Here is a 25,762-nt window from a genome sequence, read left to right on the forward strand (position 1 = left end):
GTCGGTTACAGCCGTTTGAATGTTTTCGACTGTCCCAAAATGAGTTCCCTTGAGGTGTTTTTTCAACTTTGGGAAGAGAAAAAAGTCAAATTGGTTAGTTTCAATCGCATTGGTTAGTTTCTTGTCTTTTCAGTCTAGACCATGTCAATTACAAAAATATTGAAAATAAATGTTACAGAGCTTAGGAATAACTTAAGATGGCGTACCGGGGAAGAATTCATTGGCAAAATGAGCAGTTAATTTCTGACGGACTGTTGCTCTCTCTTTCATAGGAGTACTTTGCAGGCTTGATTCCCTTAATTGGGAGGAAACGTGCTAGGAGCATCTCTATGGGTTGGGATGCAGTGTGTTGCACTTTTAATAGCCGACTTTTTTAGGGGATTAGGGTGTCCCTGGAGAGCCTGTGCAGTTTACCAGGTGCTGGAGAGGAATATACCCTAACTTACAATCCTCTTTTTCTTTAATTTAAGGCACCAGAGGAATGGGATGAGTTGGCTCCATGAAGTAGCTAGCTATACCTAACTTTCTCTTACCTCCGCTCTCCTCTCCTGGATAAGAAGTTCCATCACCAGAGAATGCTGTAAAGCGAGAGAGTAATAATGTAGAAGATTAAAGAAAGCGCTTCCCTAATAAATAGTAAAGTTACAGCTTCATAATTCAAAAGCAAGACGATATAATATTTGCTGCAACTGCACTTAATTGATTAGAGCTTCATATTATATTAAAAAGTTAGGACAAAATAATCTAATTCAATCGTTTATACCCTAGTAATTCAACTTAGAACTTGAATGATTTTATTTAAACAGAGCATTTTCACTAATTAAAATTGACAGCTCAGAAATTACTTTTTGCCCCTAGAGAATAAGAAACTTTTTGCTCACTAGAGAGAATGGGCCTTATTTTGAAGGAATAATTGATACATTATTACACTGATGCAGAAAGTTTGTCAATTGAGCAGTTATAGGACTTTATTTATTTATTTTTTTAAAAAGCGCACAGCTGTAGTAACTAATAAAAATGTCCTCATTGTCCACAAAAAGAAAATAATCAAAAAAATAGTTTTGAAGTCGATAGAACGCTTAATTGAATTAGAAGATCGATTATCGTAAGGAATATAATTTGACTTTGTGTAATTACAAAGGTAGACTGGAAATAGTAACATTAGATTTTGGCCGCCTTTGCTAAAATTTCCTTAAAAATGTTTATTTTGGAGAGAAATCGCCTGCGATATTTTAATGCTCAACAGATCTCAATCGATATCGCTAAAATGAACAAAATAGATACAAACATTTCTGAATATACTTCTTTTTTTTTCTCGTTTAATGTAACTTTTCAGACAATTTCTAAGGGATTCAATTGAACGTTATGTTTATCTTTTCGCTTTAAAACTGATTCTCTAGAGGAAGTGGTGATAATGTGGCAACCTACTGGTATTTATGGAACCCAATAATATTTTGACATGAAGTGATCTTGTGTTAACAGTATCTGGCTCCAAACTGTAGCTAGATAACGGTAGTGTGCTGAAGCAGGTGGTTGCTTCAGTTGTTGAAGTATGTGCATCTTGAAATTTTCAATTTTGTTTTTATCGATTCTCGAAAACTTCAAGAAGGCAAGTTCAAACTGTTATTTTTGTTTTGTTATCAAAATAGTGGTAGCTATTCACACTATATATTGGTTCAAAGGCGAGTATCGCAGCGATTTTCATTGGGGAATCAGTTCTTATGTCTCCCAATCATTTTTGGTGACATATCAAATCCATGATAGCGTTGCTTGCAATATGGAACCCTGTTCTACACTCGCAGTAGAAAATATATTGCATATTGCAAGCATCACAAGCAAATCACTTATTTTTCTGGCGAAAAAACAGAAAAAGAATCTAAAATGGGGATAAAAAAGGAAGCTGCAAAAATATTCATTGTACCAAAAACCACTCTACGGCGACTTGCAATGAAAATACTAAGGTGTTCCATATTACCCGCACCTCGTCAGAGGCACCACTCTCACTTTTTCCATAAAATTGAATCTGGTGGTTGGAGGAGAGTGAATTTGAAGACAATAGTGCAAGACCAATGTATAAAGCTAATAATTACCAGAGAAAGCAATACAATTTTTTGGAATTTTTGGGATAGGTAAGTCAAAAACTAAGAAGTCCATATTACCACCAATAAATGCGCAACTTTTTCTGAAATTATGTGATTCCTTGATTCATTAATCATTGCAAAAAAATGCAGTTGAAAATTTTAACAAAAATCAATCGAGAACGAATTTTTTAGACATTAAACTAAAAATTTCATTGTTTATAAGAAACGTTTTGAGACTCTGAGTTAAGCAGATTTATAGGAAATTGAATGCTCTTTCGTTGGGAATAAGCAGATTTGTTGTAGGACGAAGGATAGAAAAGTTACGGCCGTTTTTATGGTGAAAAACGCCGAATATCAACGGAAAAGTTAAAATTGCAAATATCTTCGACTCTATAGAGAATCGGGCCAAAGTGAATAGAATATTTTTGGTTGCATTTGAGCTGCTGAATCACCTCCAGAAGTTTCGACCACTCCTCCGTATACGCCCTGTATAGCGTTAATTATTACGAGATATGGTTTTGGTTTTCGACCGTTGTTATTAGATTATCCCAGGGAAATAATTGAGATGCGGTCAGTAAATATTGTAAACAAATTATTCTTTTGTCCACCAGTGACGTTTTGGTAAATTTATTACTTTCTTCAAGATATTTATTATAAAATTTATGAAGTTTAATGTTGAGCTATAACAGTCAACATTTATGATGATATAGCTCAACATTAAACTTTACAAATCTTATAATACCTTAAAGAAGGTTATAAATTTATCGAAAAGTCGGTGTAAAAAAGAAATTTGTATACAATATTTACGAGGGTCGTTTGAAAAGTCCGTGCAAAGTCAGAGAGATAGCACCACTGGCGCGTATCGAGGTTATGTTTAGTTAGTAGCATCTCTTGGAAGAACACACACCAAGTTTCAGCCAGATCGGTCTATTTCTTTGTGTTTGGCATTCGATTGAATCGAGGAAGTCGAGTGATTTTCAAAAAATGGACGAAAAAGAATTTCGTGTGTTGATTAAACACTACTTTATGAAAGGCAAAACGCCTGAGGAGACTAAAGAGAAGCTTGATAAACATTATGGTGACTCTGCACCTTCGATTAGAACAGTTTATAAGTGGTTTCAAAATTTTCGGAGTGGCCATATGGGCACAAGTGACGCTGAACGTTCTGGACGCCCTGTTGAGGTTACTACTCCAGAAATCATTGATAAAATCCATGATATGGTGATGGATGACAGAAGAGTGAAGGTGCGTGAAGGAACGGGTACATAATATTTTGCATCAACATTTGGACATGACAAAGCTATCCGCAAGATGGGTGCCGCGATCGCTCACGCTTGACCAAAAACGAAATCGTGTGAAGTGTTGCAAGGACGGTTTGCAGCTGTTCCAGAAGAATCCGCAGGACTTTAAGCGTCGTTTCGTCACTGTGGATGAAACATGGATACATCACTACACTCCTGAGACCAAAGAACAATCTAAACAATTGGTTACCAAGGGGGAATCTGCGCCAAAAAAGGCGAAGACCGTTCCTTCGGCCGGAAAGATTATGGCGACTGTCTTTTGGGATTTGCAAGGAATAATCCTCATCGACTATCTGGAAAAGGGTAAAACTATTACAGGTGCATATTATTCATCGTTATTGGACCGTTTGAAAACCGAGCTGCAAGAAAAACGCCCACGATTGGCTCACAAAAAAGTTCTTTTCCATCACGACAACGCACCAGCTCACACCTCAGCAGTTTTGGACGAAAAATTAATGGAAATAGGGTTCCAACTCGTTTCACATCCCCCCTATTCTCCAGACTTGGCTCCCTCGGACTACTATTTGTTCCCCAATATGAAGAAATGGCTGGCGGGAAAAAGATTTTATTCAAACGAGGAGGTGATTGCAGAAACGAATGGCTATTTTCCAGACTTGGACAAATCCTATTATTCGGAAGGGATCAACAAACTAGAGCAGCGTTGGACGAAGTGTATAAGCCTAAAAGGAGACTATGTTGAAAAATAAAAAAGGTTTACCCCAAAAAATTAAGTAGTTTTTATTTTTGCACGGACTTTTCAAACGACCCTCGTAGTTATCCCGCCTCAATCATTTGCGTAGGATAATTTTAAGATATAGTTATTTGTAATTGTTCAAATAAGATTTATTTTATTTTTATTTTAAAATTCCTAATGTACAAAATTTGAAAAAACATTTAAACCCGTAGTGTGTAAATGTCTCGAGAGCGTAAAACAAAAAAAGATCGAATAAACAAGCACAATCCCATGTTGGTTATAAGATAAATATAAAAATGACAAAATATAAAAATACAATAAATACACGGACGGAAGAAGTAGAATAAAAAGAATAATAAAATTGAGTTTAGAGATAAAGGAATCATGGGTAAAGTTAGACAAAAAAGTATAAACGATTTCTTCTTAAAGGTATTATATATTTCCCTTTTGCTTTTGCCATCTATATCGCCTTCTTTCTTTCTCTTTGTTTCTCTTTCGCCCCCCCTAAAGTCAACCCCTCCCATCTAGATAAATAAATGTACATTTTTTTTTGCTTTTATTTGTATTTTTGGCACAGATTTTTATCTGATTCACTATAATTATTTATCTCTTTAGATATGAATTAAGTCGTTTTTATTCTATCAGTTTTAGACTGGTATGAGAATATATTCGTCCCAAATCGACTTTAGAATTATTATATTCAGCTTCCAACTGAGGCAGTTCAAAATGTGATCATTATTCTTGGTACCGGCAGTAAACGCTGGATCTAAATAAAAATTTATTATGAGAACACTTTTGCAAAACAGTTGTAAGTAATTGATTATTTGAAGGCGCCATGATAGCCGAACGGTTAGTGGCGAGGCCAGCAAATTTAGTATTTATTATGGTTACTGGGTTTGATTCTACCGGTCTAGGCCTTGGATTTTTATTTAATGGTATTTATGAGAATTTAATGGTTTTAGTACGTTTACTGGTCGCCTACGTCAGCAAAACCCTCGAAGTATGAGTTTTTTTTTTTTGTAATATTTAAATATCTGGACGTATGATTTGTACTTTTGGCTGTCTAATTTAGACCAAATTCTTACTATGGTATTTTTTTGGTGGTTTTAGAGCGAAATATAGAACAGAAAGGCCTGGGTTCGATTCCCGGTCTTGGCCTTGGATTTTATTTAATGGTTAAATAAGAAATAGTAAAGTATGTTTGCTATTCGCCTCCGTCCACGACACCTAGTAAATGGTAGTTGGACGTTAAGCCCCGCCTGAAAAAATAGGCGATTAGTTTACTTTACTTTACTTTATAGAACATCAACTCGCTGTAACTTTTTTCTTTTTAAATTCTGGTGGTTCTTCATATACAATTAACATTCACAAATCAACGCAGGGAGACCAATTAGTAAAAAAAAACATCTCGGACAAAAGGACCTCAAAAGGGTATTAGAAGGAAAATCAGGATGATTTTAATACCTCCCTCTTCTATTATATGAGGCGTGTTTTTTAGGTAGTACCTTTTTCAAAATTTGGCCACTGAAATATTGTTGGTCGGTATTTCGCGCATGCGTGTTGAGTACCTAGATCTGTCAGGTTAGAAAACAGACACTATTACGCAAAAAATCAATAGTGATTAAGTTTATTTTTTGAGTTTTTTAAATGTCTCCGACGTCTGAGAATCCCGCTGACTGTGAAATACACACTGTGATTCGTTTTCTTAGTAATTAAAGTTGGGAAAGCGGCTAAAATTCATCAGTGTTTAATGGAGAAAACATTATGAAACAGTAGTGGTCGGAATCTGCGGCTCGCTAGCCACTTGCGGCTCTTTGGCCCTTTGAATATGGCTCTTCCACAAAATACCACGTACCATGCGATTGAAACTTTGTGGCCCATGCGCAAAAGTCGTTTTTCGGCTTGGGCAAGTCTACTTTTTGAAGAAGTGTCGATAGACGAGAGATGAACGAATGGAGATAGACTAAACAAGAATATAAGTCGAGGGTAGATCGAACAGTTGGAAGGAGACAACATCAGCGTACTTATGTACCTAAATCAAGTAGAGGGCGTTTTCAGCAAAGGCCAGTTTAGCAGAACCTTAATTAAGTGCCTATATAGTTGAAGATTAAAAAATTTGGGTTTCAAAAAAATTTTCAATCGTTTTACTGTTGATATCAATTTGTACTACTTTTTGCTTAAATGGTTTATGTCTATCTTATTGTATTTTATTGTATTAAAACTAAGTAATGTATGAGATGACCGACTCCCCGATGGTTGTTGCCAGGAGGCAGTCTTTTTTCTAATAAAGACTATTATTATCACTGTTGATATTTGGCTCTTCTGACTAATACTGGTTTAGAGTATTTAAAGATGGCTGCACGATGTTCATGATGACTTACAAATTGGGGCGACCTTTGGTCATTACAGAAGATTTGTTGCAGTAAGTTATCGAAAAAAATGAAAGAGAACAGACGTTATCAAATGAGTTTCTTCAAATAACAAGAAGTATTCTCTCTGAAATTGAGACCGGACGCTCAAATTTTATTGAAAATTGGGTTACGTTAATGTTAGCTGAGAAAAGGAACAATTTGATTAACCTCCTGATCAAGCGCCCAATAAACTGCATTAAAAGATGCATCTGGGTGGTCAGCGCTACGACGACGACGATTAGGCCAAAACGAGCGTTTTACCAGTGGTTGTCAAATCAGGGGGGGGCCGACTTACATGAGGATGGTATTCAAAAAGCTGGCTGTACGATACGATAAGTGGTCTAGTGGTCATGAACGTGGCTTTGTAATTGGGAGATCCCTAGTTCGAATCCCGTATAGTAAAGTATGAGCTTACGCTCCCGTCCACGACACCTGATTGGTTGTTGAAACAAATAGGCGATTACTTTACTTATTATTAGTGGCAATTATGCAGAAAAGTATATTAACATCCAGGCTTTCATGTAAATATAAAGTTGTTAGAAAAAGTATACGAGGTGTGACTATTAAATAACGAGACTATTGCTATAAAACATTTTATTTTAAATTTATACATATTTAGTTATTATCACCTTCAATATACACCCCTCCACTATCCCTACAACGCTCCATGCGAATTTACCATTGTTCGAAACAGTGCTGGAAGTCTTTTTCTGTGAGCTCCTGCATGAAGCGTGCCGCTTTTTCTTTCACAGCTTCAACGGACTGAAATCGTGTTCCTTTTAATGCAGATTTGACTTTTAAGGGAACAGATAAAAGTCACAAAAGGCGAGAATAAGGCGGATGTCCAAAAACTGGGATGTTGTACTTGGGCTAGAAATGTCTTGTATAGACAATGCAGTGTGAGCCGGCGTGTTGTCTTGATGGTGACTTGTTCTTCCACAAATCGGGTCGTTTTTTTTTTTCCTTACTCTTTCACGGAGTTGAGCAAGCACCTCACGGTAGTAATGTTGATTAATTATAATCGATATTTTCATCAGTTTTGGATGTGGAAGGGCGACCCTCCGGGCGGTCATCATCTCCGAAGTCTTCTCGGCCATTATGGAAACGCTTGAACCACTCAAAAACTCGTGCACGTGATACAGATTCATCACCATAAATTTCTTTTAGTAAAAGATAAGATTCAGAATCGGTTTTACCCAGTTTCATGTGAAATTTCACGACAATTCGTAGCTGAAACGATGGTTCCGGTCAGACAGATTTCTCTACAAAGACGTGAGACACTGCAATCGAAAGAGAAGGCTTTACGCTGTACAGCTGTCGGACGTTAGGATTTGGCGCATGCATAGTTTTTCTGTAGCAGCATCAGTCTCGTTATTTAATAGCCACGCCTCATAGTTATTTTTATTTATTTTTTTTTCAAAACGGTACTTAAAAAAAAAACACGCCTCGTATGTAAGTTTTATTTTTAATATCTCATTTATCTGTTAAACGATGCAAGGGTAAATGTTTATTGAATTTTAACAAGTAGAAGGTAGTGGATGGTTCTGCTGCTAGACTGAGCTCGTACTGTCGATATCTTGTTAACCCTGCGAGAATATTCAATTACGGAATGATTTCCGGATGATGTAGAAGTGGGCTGTAGGAGAACGAAGCGATGAAGGGCTCTGTATGAGTGGGAAGACGGAGAGATAGGAGTGGGGTGAATGAATTTTACTGCAACAGGAACATTGAAGTAGTGGGTTAAAGCGTAGAGGTTAGAAACTGGTGAAGGCCGTGGAGAGAGGTAGTCCGGAAGTAAATCTAATAGGTAAAATGAAATCCACTAGGGAGTGAACGGGGGATGGTGGAAGAGCGTTGGAGGGTAGATGGCTTTCGGTTCTTGTGCTTGGTAACGAAAGATAGAGCCACTCTACGTGTGGAAGCCAGTGTGAACTAGGGGCTTTCTATGTCAATGTGGCTGTAGAGAGGTATGCATGGAGAGTAAAACTGGTGTATATCGTGGTGTTATATATATAGAGATAGTTGTGCGCATGCTCCGAGCACCCTTTAGCTGGAAAGAGTATGTGGTGAGTTTTATAGAAGAACTGGTGCCCATAGCGAATGGGAAGTGTGATATGTAGGAGCGAGACAGAGATAAACTGGGATACTCTGGGGAGGGAAAGTTAGAGGGGCAAAGAGGTGGAGAGGGAGAGGCTAATTGTTGTGGGCGAGGGTTTTTATCATCGAGGATTGTGATTCACAGTGGGTAGTTGGATGCGTGACGTCACTGCACGAGCTGTGGATCCAAAATCTCCTACTTCTCGCACACACTAAAAACCAATCCCTAATCTTCAGAGGCCTATACTCTGTACCAGGCCAATCCTCTCAGTTCGCTAAACTCCTTTCTTCCTTCAAAAACCAACACACACAGAACTAAATTCTATTTACCTTTTACAACACAAAAGCCATACTTAAGGGCACAAACAAATACAAAAAAAAAAGAAAAGAAGTCGAACCACTCGTTAATACTCACCGTCTGTACTATTTCTTTTACAAACTTCGACTACATACTCTTTCTTTTCAGTTAACTATTTTGTCTCTAGTTTCCACCAACTTGTGGTCTTCTCAAATAATCAAGTCAGAGCAGTACATATATATAGATCCTTCTAGAAATGAGATTACTTATATTACTGTGGTCCGCAAACACAAATTAAGTAATGAATTATTAAAAATTTATTTTAATACACTTATTATTTTAAAACGTCCTGTATTAACTTATGGTTCTGAAGCTTGGGCAATTTCAAAAAAAGATGAAAGGATGCTGCAAGTGTTCGAGAGAAAAGTTCTTCGACGAATTTTTGGCTTTATTAAAGAGAGAGCGATTTAGAGAAGAAAAAAGAATCAGGAACTACAGCATCTATTCCAGGAAGCAGACATCGTAAAGGTAATTAGGCTTGGCAGGCACAGATGGGCAATCTGGCAAGGATGTCTGATTTGGAAACACCAAAACGGCTTCTGCAAGAAGGATCAGGAGAGTGGGCAAGCCTAAATTAAGATGGAATGATGGGGTAGTTGTGGATGCCAAAGACCTGCTAGGAGTGAGGAATTGGAAGGTTGCTGCAATGGATAGGGAGGAATGGCGGAAGCGGATTGAGGAGGCCAAGGCCCAGTAATGGGCTGTAGCGCCAGTATTAGTAGAATTATTTTTTTTAAAATAATACTTTCACGTTCACGCTCAGGCGTCAAACGTGCCCCAGTGTTTTCATCCTCAATAATCCCATCCCTACCTCGAATGTAGTACGCTACCTGGGTTTCTACTTGGACAGTAGACTCACGTGGAATCCACACACGAGACTGAAACGACTACAACTAAACCAAAGGTACGGACAACTAAGACGCATGATGGGACCTAAATCTAAACTAACCACACCTAATAAACTAACTCTCTACAAGACGTTACTTAAACCCATCTGGACTTACGGATCAGAGCTGTGGGGCTCAACTAAACCTTCCAATATCTCCCGCATCCAATCCTTCCAATCAAAAGTCCTCCGCCGAATTGTAAATGCTCCCTATTATGTCACTAACATCATCCTTCACAAAGACCTAAATATTCCTTTTGTCACTGAAACAATTCATTCACGATTCCTCAATTTCCACAAAAGCCTATCCTGTCATCCCAATCCAACAGCTCAATCTCTTTCCTCATCATCCCATCCTGATAATCCCCCACGACGTCTGAAACGACGTTGGCCTCGTGATCTCCTAACCTAGACCTTTCCACAACTAGAATTCCCGAGAGTGTCAGCACTGGCTGATTTCTCGCTTCCTGCGTCCTTACGGCTGCGGTGTGCGTCGCTATGCCGGGCAGTTTTCGCATCCTATACTGCACTTCTACTATTAACAATTTGCCTGGTTTATATTTATTTTTATACAGGTAGCAAATAAATAAATAAATAAATAAATAAAAAAAAAATTTTAAATTCTTTTTTCTATAAAATTCAGATTAATTTTTCATTCCATCGTTTTTCTATCGCGAACAGCAAACTTCGACCGTCTAGACATACGTACCCTTCTAAAATTTTAAGAGGTTTATCTTCTTGAATCGTGATACTGAATTCTTGTATCCATACAAGTGGCTACGGTGCTTGTAGCTTCTGTTTTATATCAAATATAATGCAATGCTAAGCAAGTTGTCCAATTGGGTGTATATCAGCTTTATTGGTCGAAGCCAATTAAAGAAATGAGTGCTACAAAATACTTCGATTATTGAATATATAGATTTCGTGACCGTAAATTATTCAATTAAGGATTCAAAATTGGCGAGGAATCGTTTCGACAAATATATTGTCTTATTCAGGGCCTGGATATTACAAATACACAAATACAAACAATTTAGAGAATCAGTAACATAGAAAATCAGTAATATAAAATACAATGAATTTTTTGTCGAAACGTTTGCAGAAAGACGAGCTGTTGTTTTTATTTGACCGATTCCTCGCCAATTTTGAATCCTTAATTGAACTTCGATTATTGTTAGGACGTTACGTTTTTTAGGTATTGGCAAAACACTGATAATTATCTCAGGAACTTATTTGATAAACAAAACAAAATATTAATTAGTAAAGTTAAAATAAGTTTAATTCGCAATCATATTTACTGTTTACCAATGGGTAGCTGCAAATTAAATTGAGTTGAAAAAAAAAGAAGAGAAATGAATTTAAACGACTTGAGCGCACAGGGAATGGATAAAACAAAATATTATCTAGACCAGAGGTTCTCAATCTCATTTCGTCAATTTTGAGAATCAAAAAATTCTAGCGCCCCATAAAATTTTAAACTTTACCACAAATTAAAAATCACAATCGAAATTATTACTTTAATTTAATTATAGTGTGAGTTCGAACTTATCTTTTTAAATGAGGCTATTCTAATTAGAGCAATAAAATGCAAATGTATAAATAATATTTAGAAAAACTTTTATTCAAATTAAAACAAACATTTCAATTTAAATTTTAAAACTAACCTAATGTGAAGGATGAATCTGATGATTTTTAACGTTTGTTTAATATCAGGCTCGAAATTTACTCAAAAAACAGCCGTAAGTCACCGCATTCGGTAACATGCAAACTATTTCTCTTTCTAGTTAACAGGGTTGCCACAGCACTAAATTCACGTACACACAAATACGACGATGGTAATGCTATCGGAAATTGACCAATATCCAGGGTACAATTGCGGGATTGGCTTTTGCAGCCAAAATTAAGAAATAACTACGTAAATAACAAACAGCGAAATAATCGCTGTAGTGTACAGTAGGATTATAGTTTAAATATTAGAAAAACACAAATCAAACAAAAGCCCCCTTAAACAGCTTCAACACCCCCAAATTTTCACTAGCCCCTTTACCGCCTCCCTGCAGGCCTCCAGCGCCCCACAAGGAGCCGTTATCGCTTCCACTTTGAGAACGATTGATTTAAACAAAATTTGGAGAGATAAAAGTGTTATCAGTTTTTTTTTGGCTTCTTTAACTAAACTGGCTCATTTTAAATGAATCTAAAAGATCAAAGAATCAGTGTAAATGTTTAGGGAATGTGTTTGGAAAAAAAATCTAAATATAAAATGTTTTAAAAGAAGCTCGTGATGTTGCTTTAAAAAACAAATAGAAGACAACAAACATTATAGACTATTAATAGACCAAATGTGTGGCGTAATAGCTAGTTTTTGCAGGAAGTTAAGCTCACTTTTTTAATATCTTTTGTTCATTTTTCCATTTTGTTTTTATGCCACATACATTCTCGTGTAAAAATACTCGTACCTAAACCACAAAGTGATGTTTTATTTCTTATTTTCCTCTCGTTTTGTCACTAAATAAACCGGCGCGCAGAGTATGCAAGAGTGCATGACATGAATGTTGTACGGGCAGATGTTTAATGCTTTTCTATTCTTAAAACAGTAACCAAGCGCGCAAATCTGGACAGAATCTTCTCTAAGTTATTGCCATTCTTGTGGTTTTTTATGAATATATAATACTGTTTAATGGTATGCATTTTGTTTATTCAGTTCTAACAACTATTTGGTTAATATTTTAATTTAATTATTTAACCTAGAACCCTGGCTACGAAAGTGGAGAATCAAGGAAAATCAACAAAAATCCAAACTTATAGTTTTGACACTAAACCGTAAAACCCTCCCTTCCATATATTTCAACCATATCGCTCTTCCTACCGTTACAAAAGTACGTTACCTTGGACTTCACCTGGACAAGCGACTAACCTGGAATCCTCATACTCGACTAAAACGAACTAAGTTAAATAACAGATTTTTTTTTTTTATTTTTTTTTTATTTTCACAACTGCAGAATAATTCTGCATCAAGTGAAGCTGATACAACATGATAATGGAATAGATACATGAATACATGAGGGGAGAATTCACCCATTGGTGAAACTCCCAAAGTGGTACAGTTCACTATTGTACATTGGCTCTTACTTCATTTAGAAGATCGCGTGGCCACCTGCGCTTCAACCGCCTGGGAGGATTTCCTGGTAGAGTGGTAAGTTGAGCTACTAGAGGATTGGGATGTGAGGTGATTGATGTGTGGAATTTAAAGCAACGGGATCTTACAGCTTCAGAAACATAGGGAACAAGGAAATCTCGGTGCAAGGTATGACTGGAAACAAAGTAAGGAGCATTAGCGATTCTACGGAGAGTTTTTGACTGGAAGGATTGGATTCTGTAGATATTGGAAGCTTTGGCTGAGCCCCAAAGTTCCATTCCGTAAGTCCAGACAGGTTTTAGTATCATAGTATAGATAAGTCGTTTATTCTGTAGAGAGAGTTTAGATCGCTTGTCAAGAAGTCTAGAGAGAAGTTTGTATCGTCTGTTCAGTTCTTTCCGTTTGAGTCTAGTATGTGGATTCCAGGTTAGGCGTTTGTCCATGAAGAGTCCTAGATACTTAACACAATCTGTTGTGGGAAGAGGAGTGAGGTTTAGGTAAACGGGTGGAAGGATAGTTCGCCTTAGGGAGAATGTAATGTAATTACATTTATTTTCATTAATTTTAATTCTCCATTTCTTTAGCCAAGGCTCAAGAGATTCTATATGGGATTGGAGAAAGCGGTAGGCAAGGACCGGGTCTTTATGAGGAGAGAGGATGGCCGTATCATCGGCATAAGTAAAAAGGAAGGTACGAGGATTGGTAGGAATATCAGCAGTGTATATGGTGTAGAGTACAGGCCCAAGGACACTTCCCTGGGGAACACCTGCTCGAACTGGGTAACAAGGAGAGTAGGAATTTCCACAGACGACACTAAATAAGCGTCCAGTAAGGTAAGATTGAAGGGTGAGAAAATATGTAGTTGGTAGGATGCTCTTGAGTTTGGCAAGCAATCCCCGGTGCCAGACGCGATCGAAAGCTTGAGCAACGTCGAGAAAAACTCCCGGACAATACTGTCCATTCTCAAGAGAGAAATAACAGATATAAACTATTAAAAACATTACTAGACAAACGTTCAAAACTGACGCTACGTAACAAAAGTCAGCTGTACTACACATTACTAGCCCCTATATGGACATATGGAATAGAACTATATGTGACAGCCAAACACTCGAACCTTCATCGTATCCAATCCCTTCAATCCAAAATCCTTCGTACCCTAGTCAATGCTACTTTCTACGTCTCTAACCATACTATCCACAATGACCTTAAAAATTCCCTTCGTCTCTGTCCTCGCCAAATCTCGTTACATGAAATTCCATTCCCAACTATCCTCTCACATGAATCCTTTAGTCCAAACCCTCTCAACCTCCACCCTCCCAACTAATCCTCCACGACGGTTGAGGCGTCGGTGGCCTCGCGACCATCTGCGAATGTAGCGTCGGCTATCTAGTGTGACAGTCGTGATTCTCCTGCTATTATGGCATATTACGACTGCTATCGCTGGATGGCCGTCGTTCCTGTTAGTCATGTCAATGTTTGCTTGTTGGTCTAGCCTATCAGCTCACTCTATTATCGACCATCTGTTTTACTTATTGCATTGATTTCTGTGCAGTTGTAAAAATCTAAATAAAGGTTAAACAAAAAACAAAACCTTTTAAGCACTGTTATTAGATTAAGAAAAAGCGGGTCGAGACCTATGCCCCGCGGCACCGCAGCCAAAAGATGCTTATTACCTCCTCTTTGGATCTAGTAGATGAAACCTCCCCTACTAAGAAGGTTGAGGACTTTCCCTACTAGTTCTTTTTGCGCTACTATCTCCTTTGGTCTCAAAGAGTCAAAGGTTTCATAGCGCAACTGAGTAGTGAATCGAGTGATTGTAACGAAATCGTACAACAAGTTAGAGGCGTTTCCTCCTCTTCCTGAGACAAACTGCACAACGGTTTCGAGCTACCTTGTTCAGATGCTTCCTGAACTTACAGTGCCCCGTGAATAGGCCTGTAATCAGAGTACAGGGTCTCTTTGTTTATACAGCCTTACTCTTAACTGTTTTTCACCCCAGGACACATCACCCAGTTCTTTTCTTGTTCTCTCCCGATCCAATCCCTGATAACCACACGAACTGCACCCTTGGCGATTCCAAGGACAGGTTCCGAGTCAATAAATGGAGTATTAGCTCCATTCCTGGCCAGTTTGTCCAGCAGTTTCATTTCCTAATCTAACCACTGTCATTACTGGCCAAAATGTTTTTCTATTTTAATTTTTTGTCTTTAAAGTTTAAGACATCTAAGGATACATTTGTACTGACTATTCTTTGTTTTTTGATTAGATAGTACTAGCACAGTCTGAAACTAAACAATTTATTTTATTTTTTTAATTTATTTGGTGAGTTACAACCAGCGCTAGATGCACTATTAGTAACAATGACAATAGCTGGTACCACTACAAACTCACTAATTGAGGAGAGAAGTTACCCAGCGATAACACTCCCTAAGTCGTCTCTAGGATTAGCTTCTCTCTTCAGAAGAGAGAAAATCGCGAGGCCACTGATGTTTTAATCGTCTGGGAGGATGATCTGGATGGTGATAAGATGATAAATGGCGGACAAGAGGATTGGAATGAGAGTGCAAGTTCTGATGAAAACTTTTATAGCGAGTTCGAGGCAAACTGACCTACAAACGGAATTTCCAGGTCTGTGTGGATAGTTAGATTTGAAACGTAGTGTTAACGATAGTGCGGAGAATTTTAGACTGAAGAGATTGAATTTGTTGCAGATTGGAGCGTTTCTTTGAACCCCACAGTTCAATACCAGTACGTCCAGGCGGGTTTTAGTATATAATCTAGATCAGTCGTTTGTTACTAAGTGAAATTTTTGAACGTTGGTCTAGTAGTCTTTTAAGTAGTCGATAACGCCTGTTAAATTCAGTTCGTTTAAGTCGTGTGTGCGGTAATTTGGTTTAAAACAACAAAATAATCATTTTCATTATGATTGTAAAGAACATTCCAGACAAGTAAACTTGATGCTTAGAAATCGAAGGGATCGTGTTGTATTTTAATCGATTAAAAGAAGAGACCTGTAATTGATCGGAAGGAAAATACGATTTTTTTTTCACGATGATGAGGGAGACTGCTAACGAACTGGAACACAGCAATCCCTGCCCAGCTCATTACTATACCAACAAGTGGCATGAGGGATGAATTCTCTGTGTAATACACTGGGGGGGGGGGGGGGGGGGGGTAAAAAAAGAAGGATACCGTTAGGGGGTTTGAGATTTTATTACGTATAAGATAGTACATTAATGGCGGACGCGAGATGGGTGAGACAACTGGGTTTTTAATGTACGCGCCAGTTGTTGGGCCGAAACCTTGCCAAAAACACCCCTGAAACAGTTAAATTACAAACAAAGCTGACATTTTGCCGACAAACCCTTGTGTATAACTAACAACGACAACTGCGATAACTTTGCCATCATTATTGCACAGAACGGCGCGCGCTACTCTTTTTAACATTTCAGCTGGCCAATGGACAAGCCAGACGCGCCTTTTTACCCTCTTCCATTTCAGCTAATAACATCCCACAACAAATGCTGCCAACACATTAACACACAGAGATTTTTTTTTTTTTTTCCACTGCTTCCTCGATTAGATTGCTAGTTCTAAACAGTGTATGCGCGTGTGTATCTTGTAATTCTATTTTTTTGTTGTTGAATAACTCGCGTACAATGTTAGAACCAACCCTGGAAGGCTGTATTTGTATGTTTCAGAACCTCCCTCTATTGATCAACAGGCTAACTAAATTATGATGATTTCAAAGTTCATTCCAGAATTAACTAAAACATTGCCCCCTCTATTCCACACAGTTTCCACTCAGTTCTTCGCATTACTGTGTGATGTTTAAATCATATTAATGTAGAGAGACTCTAGGGTTTATAATTTTATTTTATTTCTCTTTCTCATTTTCAGAGCTTTAACAAGGATTTAGCGGGATATTTGTACAAACAGTTCAGAAGCCTTCCCATTAATTTTGTTTGCAAGCTGTATTAAAAAGGGATGAACAATTTTAAAAAAAAATCTCGCAATTCTTTTCACAACAAATAAGCTATTAGATTACCCTTCACACCATTTTACTGGTCTCTATTTCACATTATAAAATTTTCTCTCTCTAAAGTTCAGACACCCAGGGGTTATTATTATTATTTTTTTTAATGAACAAAAATCAGTACACATTACGTTTACTTTACGAAAATCTGCGAGTCTACCAGTTCAAATGAACGGTGTAACGATTCCTCCAGCTGACTTAGTATGATACTTAGGGCTGTACATTGACAAGGGACTCACGTGGAACCCCACATACTCGACTGAAAAGACGTGAACAGACGCTACAATCTACTTGACCTCAGATCCAAACTCGACTTGAATCAGAAACTGACAATTTACTAGGCACTGTTAAGACCGATATGGACATACGGAGCAGAAGTGTGGGGCTCAACCAAACCCTCGTAACTCCAAACGCCTGCAGACACTACAGTCTAAAATCCTACGGAAAATCCTGAATGCTCCATACTACATTTCTAACCTTACCATACACACTGACCTTCACAACCCTTTTGTCACCGATCTAATAAAGTCTTGCTACTGTAACTTTCATAGCCTCCTAGACCTCCATCCTAAACCTCTTAAACTGCAGCTCTCCTCGCCACACCTTCCAGACAATCTTCCTCGTCGCTTGAAGCGGAAGTGGCCTAGTGACCTACTGATGTGAGTGTAATATCCACCGAGAAAGAGTTCCACCAATGGGTGATTGCTCTAATCATGACATTCATGAGAACTTAACCAGTTTCATCATATTTACTTGATGCAACATTTGTTGCAGTTGTAAATATACTAATAAAGTGAACCCCAAAAAAAAATTCTTTGCTAATTTTTGCATACATTAGTCCTTCTAATAACCACCATATTGTCTCAAACAATTTAATTGTCACAAAATTACACCACGGTGAGCCAGTATTCTACAACACTAAATAAAATTTAAATGTAATAAATATACAAGGCTAAATAAAATTTAGTATTTAAGTCAAAATACCTAGCTATATTTTATTTCATTTATTTTTTAAATAACGTTGTTTTACGAATTTTCAAGGTACCCACGTGCTTTATCGTGTTTTATCATTTAATTTTAAATTTGTTTTTAAATTCAGAGATGGAGAATGATGCTGACGTCATTAAATTCAAATCGTAAGCGATTGGCCTCATTTTCCAGGCTTCAATTTCAGACTGCTAGCATTACACCTGCCAAAGAGTTGGAGCAGTGGATTTTGATGGAACTTCGGAAACGGTGGAGATCCCTAGCTGACTGCCGTCAGGCTAAGGAAATTCTTGGCCTGACTAGAACGGCTGTGGCTGGCTTTAGCAGGTCCCGGATCCGCCAGTTGGTTCAGGTTGTACATGCGAATTTAGCGTACCATCTTTTCAAATGCGGCCTTACCCAGTCGCCAATTCGCGCTGGCTGTGGTAAGTCCAATGAGACTGTGCGGCACTTTGTAGAGGTGTGTTCCGTTTATTCTAAAACTAGATTTCTCGTCTTCGGGAGGGTAAATGTTTCCCTACCGGAGATTGTAGTATCTGATAATCTTAACGAACTTTCTAGGTTTATTCAGTACACTGGACGATTGAGTCGCCATGCTTCCTATAGACAGATTGCTACTTTATTTAGTTTATTGTTCTGCTATCCGGAAACTCTTAGACAGTCTTGAAACCCAGATATCTCTCATCTCATGGGCGGGGAACAATGGGCATTTTGGATTGCCTGCGTTCCCTCCCCTTTTTGGTGGAACCGCTCTTTTAATACAAGATACAATCTACACCTGCCGAATCATCTTCATGTTAAACAAGTAGCAAGCCACTGGCCCGGTATCAACATCACAACTTTCCTTAGATCTTTCCTGATCCATTTGATAATCGTCTGAGTGGTCATTTTAGCAAGAACACAACCTGCATTGGCAGGGACTCTTGAAGAATTTAGGAAGTTGTGGCCTTCATTAATAACAGTAGCAAGACAATGTACGTGAGAATGTCCCCAAATCAGAGGAGATAAGATTGTAGAAATATTCACTAGATTACGATTACCGGTATAAAAATATAGTAACAGTAATTATAGAAAGAATTGCTGCAGAAAATCGATGCTTTTATGCACTTTAGAAGGCAATAAGTTCTAGAAATTGAACAGGAAGTGCTTGGGTTCTAGTCAGATAATGAAATGTCCGATAGTTACTTGTGTCACCGAGAACTGGTCTGTTATTGTACAAAACAAGTGAACTGCTTCATACCCGAAAACTAGTGAAGTTAATGAAAAATGAAGAACTAAGAGAACCAACCTGATCTGGTGATCTAATGTCAAAACTGATCGTCTAAGATGGTTGGAATATTTAGAGAAGATGGAAAGCCTGAGATGATCTCGAAGAACATTGTGATGGGAGTTGCAAGGAGTAATGTGGCGGACGATCTGAAGAAGATCAGGGTGTGAGGATTGGATTAGAGAAGCGAGTGTACTTGAAAAATAGAAAAAATCTTACAGTAAAAGGAGAAAGCTAAAGTGTTGTGTTACCAGAGCCTAGGCGGTCTCAACTAGAAAGACTTCAATCAAAGATTTGTACAGTAAAATTAAAAAGTTTAAATCATTAATGCCATCTGCAACAGGCGATTTAAGTTAGTTCTCTAAATTTTTGTAGGATGTATCGTACAAATTGGCAACAGCGGCGATTTCACTGAGATAGACTAGTCTAGAACAATGTTATAATTTTTTACTTCTGTAACTGTGAAATAGACATCTGTTGATGGATTATTAGTCTACAATAATCTATGACAATTTTATTTATACTTCATTAAAAATAACACGAAAAGTGCACCACATTAAACTAGAAACATTGGCTAACCTAATACAGTATTTAATGTGAATTAATGATTCAATTTTCTTACTGTTAACACAAAAACAAGTTTGGCTACCGGCCAACCGCTAAACCCACTGATTTTATCACCCACACAATAACAAATGGGTTAAGAAATCACATAAAAGCTCTCGGATAGAACAAATAGATTATCTACTTAACTAAGCCTAACTTGAGGATGAAGTTCCATGATATTTTCACTTTATAAACGCCTTTTGCGGAATGAAACTTTGCGAGCTTCAAATTTTAGGGTAAATAATTGAATTCAAGTTCTAAATTTTACAACTCCTTTTTTACTTACATATAATTCATAAAAACTAAATCGTTACATTATTTGAGAAAATATTTAATTAAAAAAAAACATTAAATTCCCGTATCGCTTTCATTAAATCATAGAAATTCTGGTAATTACTCCAGGTAGAAAACGAATGTTCCCACACTTTTAAATGCTCAAAAACGTGGTCTATTTCCAAGTTGGTTATGCTTGTTCGATTTTATTCTAGATAAGATAAAAATTTACGAGCGGTCACGAACTAGACAGAGGGGAGATGGCCCGACAATCGCTTTCTTGCTTCAGGGTATTTATCCGTATCTGTGCTACAGTTTAGCCAAGATATTGTTCAGTTAACGAGCGGGTTGTTACTAAAGGATATACGCAAATCTACGTGACATTTCTAATAATGGTGTAGTTAATCAAGTAGGTATATTTAGTGATATGGTCTGTAGTTTATATATAAAACAAAATTTTCTTAATAAAAGTCAAAATTTATTTCACCTGGCACCATATTCCAAATTTACCTCTTCTTATCATTTAGTATTTAAATGTACGTATAAGCCACTTATAATTACTAAGTTAATTATTGCTGGTATATCAGATCTACTGTTTTGAACATAAAACTTTTGTAATGAACATTACTTAGCATGTTGCCAATTTCAGTCATAATTGTCTTTTAAATTTTTGTCAATCTTTCGTCCTAGGGACTACCAGCTTCAGGGCTTTTACTATTAATGATTGAATAGTTTGGATCTGTAGATATTGCAAGCTTTGGCTTAGCCTCAAAGTTCCATTTCGCAACTCCAGACAGGTTTCAGTATCATTGTGTGGATAAGTCGTTTGTTGTTTAGTGAAAGCTTAGTTCGTTTGCCGAGAAGTCTAGAGAAAAGTTTGAATCGTCCGTTTGGTTCTTTCTGTAGATATTGGAAGCTTTGGCTTAGCCTCAAAGTTCCATTTCGCAACTCCAGACAGGTTTCAGTATCATTGTGTGGATAAGTCGTTTGTTGTTTAGTGAAAGCTTAGTTCGTTTGCCGAGAAGTCTAGAGAAAAGTTTGAATCGTCCGTTTGGTTCTTTCTGTAGATATTGGAAGCTTTGGCTTAGCCTCAAAGTTCCATTTCGCAACTCCAGACAGGTTTCAGTATCATTGTGTGGATAAGTCGTTTGTTGTTTAGTGAAAGCTTAGTTCGTTTGCCGAGAAGTCTAGAGAAAAGTTTGAATCGTCCGTTTGGTTCTTTCTGTAGATATTGCAAGCTTTGGTTGAGCCCCAAAGTTCCATTCCGCATGTCCAGACAGGTTTGAGTATCATTGTGTGGATAATTCGTTTGTCGTTTAGTGAAAGCTTAGATCGTTTGCCGATAAGTCTAGAGAGAAGTCTGAATCGTCCGTGTGGTTCTTTCTGTAGACATTGGAAGCTTTGGTTGAGCCCCAAAGTTCCATTTCGCAACTCCAGACAGGTTTCAGTATCATTGTGTGGATAAGTCGTTTGTCGTTTAGTGAAAGCTTAGATCGTTTGCCGAGAAGTCTAGAGAAAAGTTTGAATCGTCCGTTTGGTTCTTTCCGTAGATATTGGAAGCTTTGGTTAAGCCCCAAAGTTCCATTCCGCATGTCCAGACAGGTTTGACTATCATTGTGTGGATAATTCGTTTGTTGTTTAATGAAAGCTTAGATCGTTTGCCGAGAAGTCCAGAGAGAAGTTTAAATCGTCTGTTTAGTTTTTTCCGTTGAAGGATTCCAGGTAACGCGTTTGCTCATGAAGAGTACTGGGTACTTACCACAATCTGTTGTGGTAAGAGGAAGGATATTTCGCCTCAGGGAGAAAGCAATAATTATTTTAATCAAAATAAATATATAATGTATTAATTATTTTGTTAAAGTCTTTTTTTTTTCTTTTTCTTTGAGAGGAGATGGTAATGAAAATAAATGGGTAAAGGAATGATGGTAAAAGTGGCAGAAATGTATAAAATATCAATCTATCTTCTTTACACTCAGTTTGGTTTTAGAACTGTTGCGTCTCAGATTTTAATCTGAATTTAATAATAAGCGTAATTTTCTCTTTGGTATATTCTTACTTTACGTTTTTATGTTGTTTTTTTTTTTTTTTTAATATCTACTTCTTAGAGATGAGTAGAGATGAGTTGTAGGGCTGCAAGTGCCCCTATTTCCACTGAGCGCCCTTTACTATCTATCTTTCTCTAGCCCTTTCCCTTTTCTGGATGGATTGATGCCACCTTTCAGAGCTAGACATTAATCATGGAGAGAAGTGGAATTTTAATCAAGAATTCCTCTGTAGAAACGTGCCCCTTTGTGGTCTTCACTCGGCCCACTGCTACAGTCGTAAAGGGCGGTTGCTGCTAGAGCGGAAGGCGGGAATACTCTCTCTCCGCAGCCACAGCCACCAAGACTTTCCAATATTGCGCCCATTTCCTTCCCCCCTCTCTCCCATATCACTTGTCTCTTTCTCCTCCACTGACTAACCAACCGCTTCTCCTTTCGCTATCCTATCCATTCCTGACATCAACATACGACCCTTCCTAACTAACCTGTATCAACATACATCATGTTTTAATCTAATAACAATTTTCTTATTGTAATAAAGAAAAGGTTAAATTTATTATAATTTGAATATGATTTAGCTGGCAGAAATTAAATGTTAACCCATTTTTTAATTTGGTTGTTTCATTTATTTTGATTGCTGTGAAAGCGGAAGACAACTATTTCAGAAACAGACTTCCAATGCTCAGAATTATATTCTATTAATAAATGCTGCTAATTTCAGATTCTAGAATGCTTGTAGCGTTATTTGTTTGTAAGATTAGTTTTTTTTGTTGAAACATTCTTGAAATTAAGACCAAATCAGAGCTGGTATAAATCAAATCTGGCTATTTTCAAATCGAGGCATCTACTAACAAATCATATCTGTAAGGGACATATTGATTGAAGTGAAATAAGACTAGGTACAGGATGTGACCCTTATTTAGAGCGCGTAATGTCACCGCTGATCCTAATCTCTGGAGATAAATGGGGAGTAAACACGCAGCCACAGTCTGAAAAAGCAAGACTATTAGTAGTCTATTCGTATGAATAGACAATCAGAGTGACGTTTGTTGTTATTTAAAGTAGAATTATATTAATAAATAATTAAACAAAGAATTATTAATAAATCTTTCATACTTCTTTCTCTTTCTACTTCCTTTATTTTTAAAATTTTTGATTCTAATACTCTCATCTCTAGCTCTTTATTTTGGAATCTTCATATTATTGAAATTTCCAACACGATTTCAAAAGCGTTTTACCGACTGAAAAGATTTTTATAAATAAAACCTTTTACCCATTTTACTGTCAAAACATTTGATCTTAGCACTCCTGTTCTTTAAATTCCTGATTACCTGGTCAAATAGTTTCAAATAAAAAAGTGTAGGTCTATATAATGAGCCGTTTAATGCACAAATCGATTTTCACTTGAAATTTCTTAAATTTAAGTGACAAAGCCCTTGGTTCAGCTTTTTATATTTATTATAAATTTCCCAAATAATAAAGATTAATGCCATTAAACGACAAAATTTGTTTGGTCATTGAAATTATTAATTTCAGAAGCCACAAAACTCTAGTTGTGGATCCAAAATGGAAATTAACTTTAACATTTTTTGTTTATTTTTGTTCCAGGTAAGCCCGTTTTGAATTTGATGATGACTACAGACATCGTAAGTGAGTCTTTTCTAATTTTTTTAGATTTTATTTTATTCACTACTCCATTCATTCATTGACGTGATCAAATCAAAATTATTTATATATTTTCCTAGAATTAATAATAGAATGTACAAAAGTTTTGTTTCCATAGAGCGATACAGAAATCAGAACTCTATTCAAGCATTATTACGGAAAATGATGCAAAACAGAAAGATTCGAATGTTGAATGTAAAGAGGGATGGAATGGCTGTAAATTTCACATGCTCGTATTTTATAGCAATCTTCCATGTCATTCTGCGCACTCCTTAGGGTTTAGAGTTTCTGGAATTTCTAATACTTATCGCAATTGTTCTTACATTCTAAAAGAGAAGAAATTTGACAGTTTTGTATACTAAATCCGGAAAAGCGGAATAGATAAAAAAGAATTGATCTAAATTGAAGATAAAACAAAAATAAAATATATATTTTTTCTAAAACTATTCATGCAGACACCTATGCCGATGATGCAGCCGTTAAAGCTACCAACCGTAGCAAATAAAAACCTTCAGTCACATCTCACCACTTCAGAAAATGGGTCATAAAACTGAACGAGTCAACACCACAACATTAACTTCATACTTCTACTCATCAATCTAAGTTCTCAATTCTACAATCAAATTCCTTTCCCGGTAATCATCGTAGTTTACTTAGGTTGGACTTTTCCTCCATTTGGGAATCCTCAAAGAAGACTTACTTAAAAGAACAGATCTCAACAGACAGGTCTTAAAATTTCAAAAGATTAGTAGCCAACTACTTGGAAAACTTCATAAAAGTTCTGACACCAAAAGATGGTAGTGCTAAAACCCTTCTGGGTCTGTCTATTGCATCGAACTGTGGGGAACATCCAAAGGCTCAACCATTCACACAGATTTGAAACATTCCTTTCGTTCCACAAGTTGCTGTACAAAGAAGAGTTAGATGAATGCTGTGATTGCCCATATTTTCGCCGAGATTACACCAATAGAACAGGAGATACAGCTGTTAGAAATTTGATGGAACTGTAAAACACTAAAAATTTATCACCTTATATCTCCTTTATAAATACAGCTAGAAAGTAGGAATTCTGCACAATTGAAGATGTACATAAGTATTATTATTGTCTATATTTTCGCAGAGATTACACCAATAGAACAGGAGATACAGCTGTTAGAAATTTGAAGGAAATGTAAAACACTAAAATTTTATCACCTTATATCTCCTTTATAAATACAGCTAGAAAGTAGGAATTCTGCACTATTGAAGATGTACATAAGTACTATTATTGTCTATATTTTCGCAGAGATTACACCAATAGAACAGGAGATATAGCTGTTAGAAATTTGAAGGAAATGTAAAACACTAAAATTTTATCACCTTATATCTCCTTTATAAATACAGCTAGAAAGTAGGAATTCTGCACAATTGAAGATGTACATAAGTACTATTATTGTCTATACTTTCGCAGAGATTACACCAATAGAACAGGAGATACAGCTGTTAGAAATTTGAAGGAAATGTAAAACACTAACATTTTATCACCTTATATCTCCTTTATAAATACAGCTAGAAAGTAGGAATTCAGCACAATAGAAGATGTACATAAGTACTATTATTGTCTATATTTTCGCAGAGATTACACCAATAGAACAGGAGATACAGCTGTTAGAAATTTGAAGGAAATGTAAAACACTAAAATTTTATCACCTTATATCTCCTTTATAAATACAGCTAGAAAGTAGGAATTCTGCACTATTGAAGATGTACATAAGTACTATTATTGTCTATATTTTCGCAGAGATTACACCAATAGAACAGGAGATATAGCTGTTAGAAATTTGATGGAAATGTAAAACACTAAAATTTTATCACCTTATATCTCCTTTATAAATGCAGCTAGAAAGTAGGAATTCTGCACAATTGAAGATGTACATAAG

General features: G+C 36.8%; 1 protein-coding gene across 9 annotated transcripts in view; it reads left to right on the forward strand.

The window, feature by feature from the left end:
• The window catches only part of LOC141454028 (uncharacterized), a 772,684-nt gene that overhangs the window by 42,367 nt on the left and 704,555 nt on the right, over positions 1-25,762 (forward strand). The window contains exon 3 of one of the 9 annotated variants that reach the window (XR_012458375.1): positions 23,787-24,949. The exons of the other annotated variants lie outside the window; for them this stretch is intronic. The gene's annotated coding sequence lies outside the window, so the exon portion shown is untranslated. Of the gene's footprint in view, positions 1-23,786; positions 24,950-25,762 lie in introns of those variants that run through there. 9 annotated transcript variants of the gene reach the window in all.

This window comes from Rhodnius prolixus, unplaced genomic scaffold (assembly GCF_049639745.1).
Source record: "Rhodnius prolixus isolate KJV_2025 unplaced genomic scaffold, Rpr scaffold_9, whole genome shotgun sequence".
In the NCBI taxonomy this organism is placed as follows: domain Eukaryota; kingdom Metazoa; phylum Arthropoda; class Insecta; order Hemiptera; family Reduviidae; genus Rhodnius; species Rhodnius prolixus.